This window comes from Polyodon spathula, chromosome 11 (assembly GCF_017654505.1).
Source record: "Polyodon spathula isolate WHYD16114869_AA chromosome 11, ASM1765450v1, whole genome shotgun sequence".
NCBI lineage: Eukaryota > Metazoa > Chordata > Actinopteri > Acipenseriformes > Polyodontidae > Polyodon > Polyodon spathula.
The window spans coordinates 46,559,627-46,573,377 of NC_054544.1; the positions used below are offsets into that span (position 1 = coordinate 46,559,627).

Here is a 13,751-nt window from a genome sequence, read left to right on the forward strand (position 1 = left end):
ATTTTGCTGTACTGATATAACGAACAATGGGTTATTACTTTATATGAATTATCATGTTATGCACGAATGTAAGACAAGTTTTTTTTTGTTTTTTTTTTCTGTAGTGGTGTACTTTTTTCTTTCAAATAGCATATATCTGTTAACGTTTGCGCGATGTATTTTAATATTTGGGGCGCTCCTCTGAGTCTGTATCACTTTCAGTGGTGGTTCTACCTGCTGTGGTTCAAGAGATATGCATGAAAATATGTTTTTCAACCCTGCCATAGACATGAATGATGCTGAACACCCTGAAATTGTTTTTGCAAAGAATTGCTCAAAAACTGGGCATGTATATTCAGGCTGGTGCCCTGAGTCAAGAACCATTTGAATTGTGGTTCTAGGTGCTTCTGTTCCAGAATATGCACTAAAAGTGATGGCTAGGTGTGTGCGTGCAGGGGTTGAATGGTGGTGTGAGTGTGCAGGGGCTGCATGGTTGTTTGTGCATGCAGGGGTTGCATGGTGGTGTGAATGTGCAGGGGTTGCATGGCGGTGTGTGCATAGAGTGGTTGCATGTTGGTGTGCGTGCAGGGGTTGCATGATGGTGTGTGCATGCAGGGGTTGCATGGTGGTGCGTGAATGCATGGGTTGCATAGTGATGTGTGCGTGCAGGGGTTGCATGGTGGTGTGTGCATGCAGGGGTTTCATGGTGGGTGATACGTGCAGGGCTTGTATGGTGGTGTGTGGGTGCAGGTGTTGCATGGTGGTGTGTGCATGGAGGTGTTGCATGGTGGTGTGTCCTTAGAAACTCAGTTGTCAGCTGAGTCCCTAAAACTGGGCTGAATTCGAAAATGATCTAAAAACCAAAGCGGCCCAGAATTTGGGACATTATCTGAAAAGCAAAGCAGCCCAGAATTTGGGACATATGAAAACAGGGGCAGTCTACTTAAAACTGTGATTACATTAGAGATAAACTAGTGTATCCCATAACAAAACTGCAATAGTGCATGTATTTGATTTTAAAACACATTGCGCAAACAATTATAGATATATGCTGTTTGAAAGAAAAAAGTACACCACTACAGAAAAAAAAATCTTACATTCGTGCATAATATGATAATTCATATAAAGTAATAACCAATAGTTTGTTATATTTGTGGAAAGCAGATCTCTCGCTCTCTTTCTCTGATCGTAATGTTAAAAATGCCTGTAAGCTTTTCACAGACATGAACCAATCAAAACGCGAGACAGTTATGCAGTTCCCTCCCAAAAACAGGGCCTGTGTCATACCTCGTAACCCTGGTTCCTTGAAAGAGAAGACGACCAGCACTACATTAGGTATGGGATATTCCTGCCCTTCGGGTAGGTATTGCTGAGCTCTCTATACCAGAGTTTCTGAAAGGCCCCTTCCTGTGATGACGCACTCGGTCCCACCTACTGAGGGAATAAAACCGTCACTCACAGGAAGATCCTCCTCTTTTTCCATTGAACCCGTGAGGGCGACCGAAGCGACCTCGCGGGTGGTGGTCGTCTTCTCTTTCACTGAACCAGGGTTACGGTAAGTAACCTAACGTTCCCTTTCCATTCGAAGATGACCACCACTTACATTGGTATGGGATAACCTATACCAAAGCCATCGCGAGGGAGAAGAAACAGCAGCACATGAGGGATGTACAACACTGCTTAACCCAGAGGTTAGCGTGAGAACTTATACCTTCAAGGACCCTTGTGCCTACAGAAGGCAAAGCAGGGTCTACCACTACTCTGTCCGCTACACTGCTGCTCGTTCTCATCCTCGCATGGACTTCCCAAGCAAAAATTATGTGTGAGAATTCGGAATACTGTAGAAGCTGGAGAAAGTATGCGGCTTAGCCCAGCTAGCCGCAGTACAAATGACAGACATTGAGGCATCTTTGAAAAAGGGCCCATGATGTAGCCAACCCTCTAATGGAGTGTGCGGCTACCCTACCAGGTGGGGGCAAGCCAGCACCATTATACGCAGTCAAGAGTGTCCACAATCCAGTGTAACAGACAATGCTAAGAGACAGGCTGTCCTAGGGTCCATGTCCCGTGACAGACAAAGAGCTGGTCAGATTGACGCAGACAGAGCTCTTGTCCTAAGCACGTAGCATCTCAATGCCCGTACTGGGCAGAGGAAATTTAATCTCTCATCCTCCGTAGAAGCAAACGGACGGGCATGAAAAGACTCCAGTTCCACAGACTGACTAATGTGAAAGGCTGTAATCACCTTGGGGAGGAAAGCGGGGTTGGTGCACAGCGACACCCTGCTGCAAATCCTCCCAAATACTCATGTAGGAGCTGTGTACAGACAACGCCTGCAGCTCACTGATCTGCTTAGCAGAGGTGATAGCCAAGATGAAGGCTGTCTTCATGGACAGATACTTCAGCTCTATGGACTGTAAGGGCTCAAATGGGGCTTTCATGAGAGCCTCTAGTACGACTCCATTCGGGGAGAACAGTCGTCGTAAGAGGGAGTAATCGCCATGTGGCTTTAAGGAAATGGGTAGCCAAAAAATGCACACCCGGACACATAGAATCTACAGGGGCATGGCAAGCAGAGATAGCTGTTAAATACACCTTCAAGGTGGAAGGCAATCTTCCAGCATTGAGTAGTTCTTACAGAAACTGCAAAATGACTGGCATAGGACAAGTAATGGTTCCCAGCCAGACACCAAGTTTGAAAATATTTCCACTTACAGGTATACAATGACCTAGTGGCGTCTCCCCTAGTGCTCTGCATTGTTTCCACAACCGAGTCTGATAGCCCTAGGGCTAGCCAGCGGTTCCTTTCAGGGGCCCGACCAAAAAATGGAATCTGCCTGGTTCCAGGTGTCAAAGAGACCCTTTCACCAGACTGAGGAGATCCAAACGAAGTGGAATCTCTTAGGGATGGCTGTGCAACAGCTAGCACAGGGTTGAAAAACCATATTCTCTTTGGCCACTTGGGGGCCACTAGTAGAACTGACGCTTTCTCTAACCGGACTTTCCTGAGAAAAGCCGGGAGCAGCGGTATAGGTGGGAAAGCGTACAAAAACGCTTTGGGCCATTCATGCACTAGGGCATCTATGTCGAAGGGGCCACCTAAGCATTGGAGGGAGTACAATGCGTTGTCTCTGCAAAGGGGAAGAGATCGACCTGTGCCTTTCCAAACCATTCCCAAATGCGTTCCACCATCTGAGAATGGAGTTGCCACTCTGACAGATGCAGGCCATTCCTGGCAAGGCACAATCTGCGGGTGACCTGCGTTCCCTGTTGAAACAGGGAGAGGCACCCCTCGATAGCCGCATCCCTGTCTTCCAGCCGGAGCCCCAGGTACATGGTGCACTGCACTGATGTAAGCCGACTCTGCATTGTTTATGGTGAGGTTGGCCGTTGGCCAGTGCTCCCTTCGACTGGGAACAGATCAATCAGTCATCGAGTTTATTACTCTGATCCCCTGCAGCCGCAGGGGAGCCAGGATAGCGTCCACACACTTCGAGAGCGTACGCGGAGCCAGGGAGAGGCCGAACGGCAGCACAGCAAACTCATACGCACTTCCTTGAAAGTAAAAGCGCAGGTAATTTCTGTGCTGTGGATGAATGGGAACATGAAAGTATGCATCCCTTAAGTCCACAGTGGTGAACCAGTCGCCCGGCCGGATGAACTGGAGGATGTGACAGTGTGTCAGCATTCGGAACCTCCTTGCTTTTAAGAACCCATTTAGGAGCCTCAGGTCCAAGACGGGGCGAAAGCCGCTGTTTTTGTTGGGTACCAGAAAGTACCTCGAGTAGTACCCCTCTCGGTGGGAGATGGGGTCTACGAGACAAATGGCTCGCTTGCACAGCAAGGCAGCCACTTCTTTCTGAAGTACCGAGGCTTGCAGGTGGTCTGTCACGAAAGTGTTTGTGACACCTCGAATGGGAGGAGGTTCCAAGCAAAACTGAAGTGCATAGCCGTAAATAAATACACACAGTGAAATATGTAAATAAACATAGTGAAATACAGTATACTGTTTGTTTATAAGGCCCGACTCACCGAGGTGGCGGGCCTGTGTGGCCAGAAGGGTCTACTCAACAGTGTAGCCCCGAGGAGGAGAGCACGGCTTGGAGGGTCACTCGACAGCGGGGATACCGCAAGGCCTAGCCCCGAGGAGGACACGTGTACTCTCAAGAAGAAAAGACAATCATTTGCGGATGACTGCACAGGCAGTCACTCACATACGACAGACAGATAAAAGAGAGCGGCCTACCACCCAAGCGGGGAGGCCACAGAAAGAGAGAAAGGAAAGCGGCAAGCCAGCTTTCAGCATGAATGCAAGGGAAATACAACAAGACTCAATTCGACTCGAGAAGGTCTTTCCTTATCCACACTCAGCTAGACATAGAGGTCTTACCTTACTGTCTTGAGAGGGAAAAAGAGGAGGATCTTCCTGTGAGTGACGGTTTTATTCCCTCAGTAGGCGGGACCGAGTGTGTCATCACTGGAAGGGGCCTCTCGGCAGCTCTGGTATAGAGAGCTCAGCAATACCTACTCGAAGGGCAGGAATATCCCATACCAATGTAAGTGGTGGTCGTCTTTGAATTGAAAGGGAACTCCATTCACATTGTGTATCGGGAATGCACATTCAAGGAAACATGCACATTCAAGCAGCTTCAAAGTAGCTCCCATATTAGCACAATCCACACAGATGTAACACTTATCAACTTGTCGTGTGCATTTACCACATGCTGCTCTTTCACACTGGGCATCAGATGTTTTATTTTGATTGCATTTAGTTACCTGTCATTGTTTTCTGTTGCGTGTGTCACTTGATGCACACTGTATCCAGATTGAGCTGCGTTTACCCTGCCGCTTTGCAGTTTTCTGATCGAAATGTTTCTGCCAAAGCTCCGTGGATAGCATCATAGGATGATATTTTCTCCTGTGCATTCAGTCCAGTACACTGTAAAATACAGCAACTGGACACCAGTGATTGCTTTCACTGTGTATTAAGTTTTGCGCAGACAGTGAAAACTCTTCTCGCTTTGTTTACTGTTCCAACTAGGCTGTGTTTTTTTTAACTGTTTTGCTAATTACAGTGAAATAAAAATTGTCATTGGTAACATTCATCCCTTTTCCTAAGCATGGTTACATCAGCCTAAGTACCACACTTAATGTGTAGCAAAGGCAGTGAGAAATATGGTAGGGGAAAGCTGAATTATTGTTGTGTTTCATTATTAGTTATTGTAAAGTTCCAATATTGTTAAATGCATTACCCTGTAACTGTTATTACCCTTCTGGCGTTATTTGTGTAATATGTGAGACTGAGTAGTGCTCTGGGGTGTGTGTGTGTGGGGGGGGGTGTGGTGTGTGTGGGGGGGGGGGGGGGGGTGTGGATAGATATATAGAGAGTGTTGATTTGTTAGCATTGATTTGTTAGCTGCCTTATAAACTGCATTAAACATGAGATCCTTTGTGTGTGTCATTAATAACTCTTGAGCTCGCTACAGTATTATAATTGCATAAAAAAATTAATAAATAGCAAGCTAGAAAGATAAATGTTGTATTAACTGATTTGGCTGATGTGTTTATTCACAGCAATGGGCATTTATATACCATGTAAAAGTACAAGTTTTATGTAAATGTATATTAAGAGGAATGGTAGTTCCTCATACGTTAGAAAAACTTGTTGGAAACTGCCGAGATTTAGTTGCACAACGAGACACTAGTGCTCCTTCGCTTGCACCATCTGTGGAGTAGCGGTTAGAGCACTGTGCTCCTTACTGGAGGATTGTGAGTTCAGTCACAGGTGTGGGACACATTGCTGCTGGTCCAGTAAAAAACCTGAGTATATAAATGGGTAACTGTGTGTCACAGTTTTAAGTTGGCCTGGATAATAATAACACAAGTGCCTGGTTAGTACTTGGATGGGAGACTGCCTGGCAGTACCAGGTACTTTATAAACTTTTCTTCGGAGTTTACTCACTGGTGTAGTCGAGGCAATATGTAGGTAAACAGCGTTTACCCACTTTGAATTTGGGCAACGTATTGTTTACCCACTTCTCATATAAGGGATACAGAGTTTACTCACTTCTCCTCTCCTGTGATGTGCAAATCCTGTGTTAAAGATAATGTATTTTAACTGCAAGCGTCTGTGTTGTGTTCAGAGAATGTGAGAGGAGCAGAGCAGTGACAATTCTGCTCACCGCTCATAATAATATCCTGCGCTCTGCTCCGCTCTTTCTTTCATTCCACTTCGCTCCCCCGCTCCAGACAAAATGGTATTGAAAATATATAAATAATAAGTAAATAAACTAGCTGTTTTTCCCCCACCGTGTTGCTGATTGCAGATGAAAAGATGTATTGTACATTCAAAAAGGAATACCATTTAATTGTCCTTATTAATCGCATACCTTGACCCAAGCAAAAAAAAACAAAAAAAACAGCTATGCAAAAAAGCCGAAATAAAGTGCTTAGAATATTTTTCTAATTGAATTCGAAGACGCTTTCTCATTATTATTGTTTGGTACTGAAAACATCCGTACATTTCAAACTTTGCATATGATTTGTATCAAATTAGCTTCATTCAGGGCTTATTTGTATCCGAATATCTCATAGGGAGCTCAAAGCAACCCACAAACACATATTAGTGAGTCGACAGGGCTGAAGAACCACCCTGTACTAGTGTATGAACTATCCTTAATTTATGAGTAAAGTAATGGGTTACGTTATGGGAAACGTGTACTAGAACCGTTGCAAGGGAGAAAAGAACAGCAGCATATGAGGGTCCTGTCTGACCAAAGTCAGCAGTGTGAGGGTGCAACCTCGAGGGCCCTAGTGCCCACAGAGGGCAATGAGGGATTTACCATGTTCAGGCGGTAGAACCTGGCAAATCTATGTGGGGTAGCTCAGTTAGCCGCATCGCAAATTTCAGCCATGGAGGCACCTCGGAAGAGGGCCCATGACGTAGCCACACCTCTTGTGGAATGTGCGGCTATCCGCCCAGGTGGAGGGGAAGCCAGCACTATTATACTCGGTCGAGACTGTGTCCGCAATCCAATGCGACAGCCGCTGCTTGGAGAGGAGCTGTCCCAGGGTCCGTGTTCCATGGCAGACGAAGAGCTGGTCAGACTGATGCAGCGCTCTTGTCCTATCCACATAACATCTCAATGCCCAAACTGGGCAGAGAAGGTTCAACCATCTATCCTCGTCCGTCGCAAACAGGCATACAGTGACCTAGTGGAATGCACCCTAGCATTCTGCAACGTAGCCATGACCAGCTGTCCCTTTCAGGGGCCAGACCCACAGCAGGAGCCTGCCCGGCTCCGGGTGCCAAAGTGTGCCTCTCGCCTGACTGAGAAAATCCCGGTGAAGCAGGATTTCCCAGGGCGGGTCATTCAATAGCTGGCACAGGAATGAAAACCAGATTCTCCTGGGCCACCTGGGGGCCACGAGGAGAACAGACACCTTCTCCGACCGGACCTTCTCGAGAAAGGCCAGGAGCAACGGCAGAGGCGGGAAAGCGTAAAGGGGCGCGCTGGGCCATAAGTGGGCTAGGGCGTCGACGCCGAGTGGACCACCCCAGCAGTGGAGGCAGTGTACTATAGGGGGCAGTGTGTCATCTCCGCCGAAGCGAAGAAATCAACCTGTGCCTTCCCGAAATGTTCCCAAATGCTCCTGAGGGTGGAGCCACCACTGCGAGGGGTGAGGGCCCTCCCTCGAGAAGAGGTCCGCCACTCGATTCTCCACACCTGGGCCATGCGTTGCCTGAAGGGACAACAAGTTCTGTTGGGCCCAAATCAGCAGTCTGAAGGCTAGGTGGTGCAACCCCGGGGACCGAAAGCCACCCTGGTGGTTGACATATGTCACCACTGATGTATTGTCTGTGCGGATCATCACATGTATGTTCCGCACCACGGTTAGGAAGTACTGGAGGGCAAGGAACACCGCTTGCAGCTCCAAAATGTTGATGTACAGAGACGTCCGGCGGTCCGACCAGGGTCCGCTGATTTCACTGCCTTAGCAGACCGCGCCCCAACCTGAGATGGAGGCATCCATCATCATTACCCTGCAAGTGTAAACCACCCCCATTCGGACTTCTTGGCGCAGGTGAGAGGGAATCCGAAAGCTGGATCCCATTAGAAATCATACAACATTTTCTCTTTGAACTGCAAGGCAGTAAAGAAAACACATATATACACACCCAATTAAAACGGAGAGCCGAGCAGACAGCTGAGGCAGTCCAGCAGAGCCAACTCTACAGTGGAGCACGACAGAGCCGGGGTCCGATGGAGGATCACGCATCTTTTAAACTGCAATACCAGAGGAAACATCAAACAGCGAGTGCTGTGAGGTTTAAGTAGGCTGTAATCGCAAAGTGATGCAGGCTGTTACACAGAAAAAGAGTAACACAGCGTAGTGGCTGGACAGGAGTGTCTAGCCCCTGGACTATGTGCAGTCACACGACCGAGGCAGCGCGTAGCCTACAGCGGAGTGGAGAACCGTCTACAGGTAGAGGCAACAAGGCATTGTTGCGCTAAGCAGTGGTCAAGCACTGTGTGCACTGCATGCACCTTGCGACCCGAGCGCCATGCACAGAATACGGTGCACTATGTGCAACATGTACTGTGCAGCACTGCATTCCCACACTAGCGAGACAATGGGCACCGCGCGCACTTTGGTACTGAAGTAGCATGGGCAGAGTCTTATGCACCGCGGTGTTAAAAAAACACCGGGGCAGCTGTGTGCGGTGCCTACCCTGACCACGTGGTCAACACGCCTGAGCAGTGCATAACGTACAACAGGGGGACAGGGCCGAAGCCGAGGCGGGTGATTGACTTACACACACAGTAATAAAAACAGTTTTTAAAATACAAAAAACAGTTCAATATTACATGACAGATGGGGGTGAGGACTCTACAACAAGGTGAAGGCCCGCGCAGCCCGTTTACGTCTCAACCCAACAACGAGGGAAGCCTCGGTGAGGAGTATATGGCCGTGCCTGACGAAAGCAACCATGGAGCAGCTAACGCTCTACGCGAGCATGGGGCCGCGTTCAGCTACAATCAAAACAAGGCCCAACCGCGGCCCTCAGGCGACTGGTGGGCAAACTCGACAAAGGGAACAAGGCAAACCTGGTCCCGTGGAGTAATAGTGTAAGAAGGGGTGAAAACACACACAATTCTTAACAATAATACTTACCATTGCTAAGACGGACAGACAGAAAGAAGCAGCCTGACGTGCGCAGGTGCTGAAAGTCAGAAACAGAATACAAAAGCTACAATTTTTTTAACTACTGATTCCGCTAAAGCGGCAATGCCAACTTTCAGCACAAAGTGCAGGGGAACTAGCAGTAGCTTACAGGGCACTTTTTATAAGAAAGGACTCAATCCAACACAGAGGTCTTACTTTACCAATGTGAGAAGCGAAAGAGGGTGATTCTTCCCCTGCGTGAAGGTTAATTACCCTCGGGAAGCGGGACCAAGGAGATCACTGGAGGAAGGGGGCCTATCAGCAGCTTTGACATAGGTGCTCAGTGAAACCTACCAATAGGCAGGAGTGTATCCCATGATGATGTTTGGTGGCCATCTTTGAATTGAAAGGGAACAACCACAGGCAGATGGACACACACACAGATGACGTTTCTCACATTTTTATATGGCACAAATGCAGCTCCACAATCAGACTATCTATCTATGTATCTATGTATGTATCTATCTATCTATCTATCTATATATATATATATATATATATATATATATATATATATATGAAGAGTTTAGATGCAAACGCAATATACGCAGTTTGCACCAAAACTGAGCTAAAAGCAGGATCATTCATCTCACAGTGCCTGCTTTCTGATGTTCAGTGTCCTTTATCCTCAAAACACTATACACACCACGTTAAATACAACTCACATTATCGTTTCTTTCCATAACTCGCTATCCGCCAGGCTTCTAATTTAGCATAATCCTACATATCCACTGAGCCAATCGGCATGTGGTATCACAGTCATGTGACACTATGATGGCAGCGCCCAGGGGGAGTATAGTAACATATTTAATCTTGTAAATTGTGATTTTATGATTAAACAATAAATAATTTTTTAAAAATGCACGGAAGTCAATTTTCTAACAGGGTGTAGCAATGGTGAATAAGCTTTCACAAATAATGATTAGAAAACCAAACTGTGAAACCTCCTCTCCTCCATCTTCCTTGCAATGCCAACCTCACTTAATGGTGTTTTCCGTTTGTGTTCTCCTGCATGGGATGAGAAGTTTATTGTTTGAATATCGGTTGTACTAACGAGGTCAAACAATAGGTCACATTTTACTAAACATTTTAAAACTAATAAACAAACAATTACCATAATGAACACTATCATAGTATGTTTCTTAAAACATAATAACACAATATTCATAATAAAGTTGAGTTCTTATTTATAAACAGTAACAAGTTTAAAGCTTAGGACTCCCTTTCTGTAGCTTGGTGTTGTTTACATTATCTTCAGCATATTTTAAGTGATTGAAAGTTGAAATTACTTTTTTAAAAACACACTTTTCTTATACCAATACAGTATTGGTAAGCGATAATTAGTTTGTTTGAAAACTAGGCTTTAATCACTGGTAATAGGTGCACAGGTGTGATTCTGTGAGTGCTGTGGGGCTCAAGCACCAATGGGGGAAATAAGGTTCTGCACAGTGCAAATAAATCACCTGTTCTGTCAAATTATAATGTGGATGCTTCACAAGCAGAACTGTTATTGCAGCGTTTAAAAATATAAAATCCATTTATATAAAGACTCATAGCTTTCTAGAAAAGATCTGCGTTTCCCTTGTTTTTCTTTTCTATTTATTTTGCTCTCATTAGTATCAATAGTAGATACAGCATCCATCAGTTCTGGCAGATTCTACTGTACTTGTTCAAGTATGTCAAAACCATAACCATCTCATTTAACAATGGAGTCACCCATACCTTTGAACATTTACACTCAAAGTTTGAAATCATGTGACAGCATTGGTGCTCAAACCTAAGCCTGTTGTGGCACCAAGACACAGGATAAAATGCAAATACATTTCAAAGCTGCTGGTGTTGCAGTGGTAGTAATATACATTCCTAATTTAAAAACAAAAATGTATTGAAATGAAATAAAAAAGGTATGATTTGGATCATATTTTGGTTTCATGAGTGGTATATTTTCTTCCCATGCAACCTCTGGAAATTGGCCCTCCATCACCAAAACCTTGGGAACCCCTGATTTAAACAATGTTTCTTTTTTTCCTCTCCGTACTTGTCCAGTATGCATTGACCCCTGAAAGAGTACAAGCTATTTGGAGTGAAGAAGGAATATGGAAGATGAGACGAGATGATTCAGGTCCAAATGGCAATTATTTTATTCAGTAGACTGACAGGTGTACAACAAGACTCACTGCAAGCTCTGCACATACTCTGCCCCCGAGGAGCTTGCAGGCTCAGACATGAAATCCGCTTAAAAAAAAATCAAGAATAAGGAAAATTGAAAATCATCAAGGCTAGAGATTTTCTTCTACGTTGCAAATCTAGATTTGCTCAGTGCTGCCAACTTCTTGAGACAGACAATGTTGACTGTGACATGATCCAGTTTAGACAATCAGGTTTTTATTTTCTAATTATATTTATTTCAGTTTTACACTAAAATATTGAGTTACTGTAGTGATGAGAGCGGGGGCCTGGCAAAGTCTCTGCTTAACAATATCAAATGCCCCCTGACATTCTTCTGACCACTTAATTGAATTTGGTGCACTATTTCTGGCAAGGTCAACTACTGATTAACCACTGTGGCATATTCTGGGATACATTGGTGGTAATAATCAGCTAACCCCAGTAGAGACGTCACCCGAGCCTTGGTTTTGGGGATTGCCGCTTCCACTAAGACCTGGACCTTGGTGACAACGGGTTTCACCCTCCCATTCCCCATTATGAATCCCAAATAGTGTGTCTTTTTCTTGGCAAATGCACATTTTCGCAAGCTAGCTGTCAGCCGGGCTGCCCTTAGAGACTGAAGGATGGCTGTGGTCCTAGCCAAATGCTCTCGCCAGGTGGAGCTGTAAATAACCACATCGTCAATATACTCTGCTACGTATTCACGATGTGGATGTAAAACCTGGTCCATCAGGCTCTGAAAGGCAGTGGGCACACTATGAAGCCCAAATGGCATGGCTGTGAAATGAAACAGCCAGTGTGTTGAAAATGCATTTTTTTTCTGCGGGTTAATGGGATCTGTCAGTATCCCGTCGTCAGATCCAATGTGGAAATAAACCTTGCTGTCCCCAGTATATGTAGAAGCTTGTTAACCCGAAGTATGGAATATGCATCAAACTTGGCAATAGCGTTTACTTAGCGTAAATCATGCAGAAGAGGTTAGTGCCGTCCTTTTTGGCCACTATCACAATTGGACTGCACCACTCGCTCCTGAAAGGCTCAATCACCCCAAGTTCGAGCATCATCCATACCTCTTTGCTAACGCCACTCTGTCGACTTTCTGGGATCCGATAAGGTCTCTCGCATAGTATGACACCTGGGGGAGAGGCAATGGCATATTCAACAAAGTTAGTTGTGGGCACGTCAGAAAAAAAAACTTAATTGAATTAACATACGCAGCTCATAATGCTGATCAGGAAGTAATTGTTGCCCCATCAAAATATCTTTTGTGCTGAGATCACATGACCTGTTGGTAGTGATGGCAGCTTAGAGTTTTCACTCCTCGCTTCCCTTCGCCTTTTTTTGTTTATTATTCGAGTTACATTTCTATATCTTACCTAACTTATCCTTATTCAACTTCTGAAACGTTGTGCAATGCTGGAAAATCAGAAGAAATGGTCCTTAGCCCATTTTTTTTCCTCATATTTGCTCTAAGGCTACGCAATAATGAACGCTTCATGGAAATCTTAGCAGTTAAATCTACCCAGGGAGATATACTGTCTACCCTTCTCAAATAAACTCTGCGGTGCTTTCCTTTTATTCTAAACTATACAGCTCTGATATTTGCTATGAAAAGGAAAAATGTCTACGATTTCTCCAAAACCTCCAAATTGCCATGGCTCTCGGCTGATGATTCAGCGGTGCTCGGAGTGCCATTGTCCCTACAGGAGCTAAAAGAAGCGGTGCAGGACATGACAAAGGGGAAGTCACCTGGCATTGATGGTATTCCACTTGAATTTATTCTTACATTTTGGTCTCAGTTGGGTCCCCTCTTACTAGATATGATGTAAACTGCTATTGAAAAAGGTTCATTTCAAAGAGATGTAAATACCGCTATCATATCTTTACTACTTGTCAGTTCTATGCTTCCACTCTCCCCCCCGACAGGTTACTGGGATAAATTGCACAATATGATCTCCAAATTTCTATGGAAAGGTAAGCATCCACGTATTAAGTTCTCTACTCTGCAAGGTGAGAAATCCGTAGCAGGTTTAGCATTACCAAATTTCAAATTTTATTTTTGAGCATTTGTATTGCGGCCGCTAACAGTATGGTTTGTTCATCTCTAGAGAAGAATCTGCTATTTCCAAATAGGCTGATATACGCAGGTATCCCTCTCAGACGGTGCATATTACATTTAATTATTGTTTGGCGCTTTGTGGAAAAACATGCAAAACCCCAAATTAAATCACATCCTGACATTCCTATCTTTCATAACTATAGGGGTATACATACTCTCTCAGATATCTTTAGTGATGGTTATATCCACACGTTCCAGGATTTATAATCACAGTTTGATCTGCCAGCTGCTTCTTTTTTCTATCTTAGACTTTGCT

At 45.1% G+C, this 13,751-nt stretch overlaps 1 protein-coding gene across 1 annotated transcript in view; it reads right to left on the minus strand.

Moving 5' to 3' along the window:
* cep63 (centrosomal protein 63) overlaps positions 1-13,751 on the minus strand; it is a 99,984-nt gene that overhangs the window by 43,867 nt on the left and 42,366 nt on the right. The window lies entirely within an intron of this gene.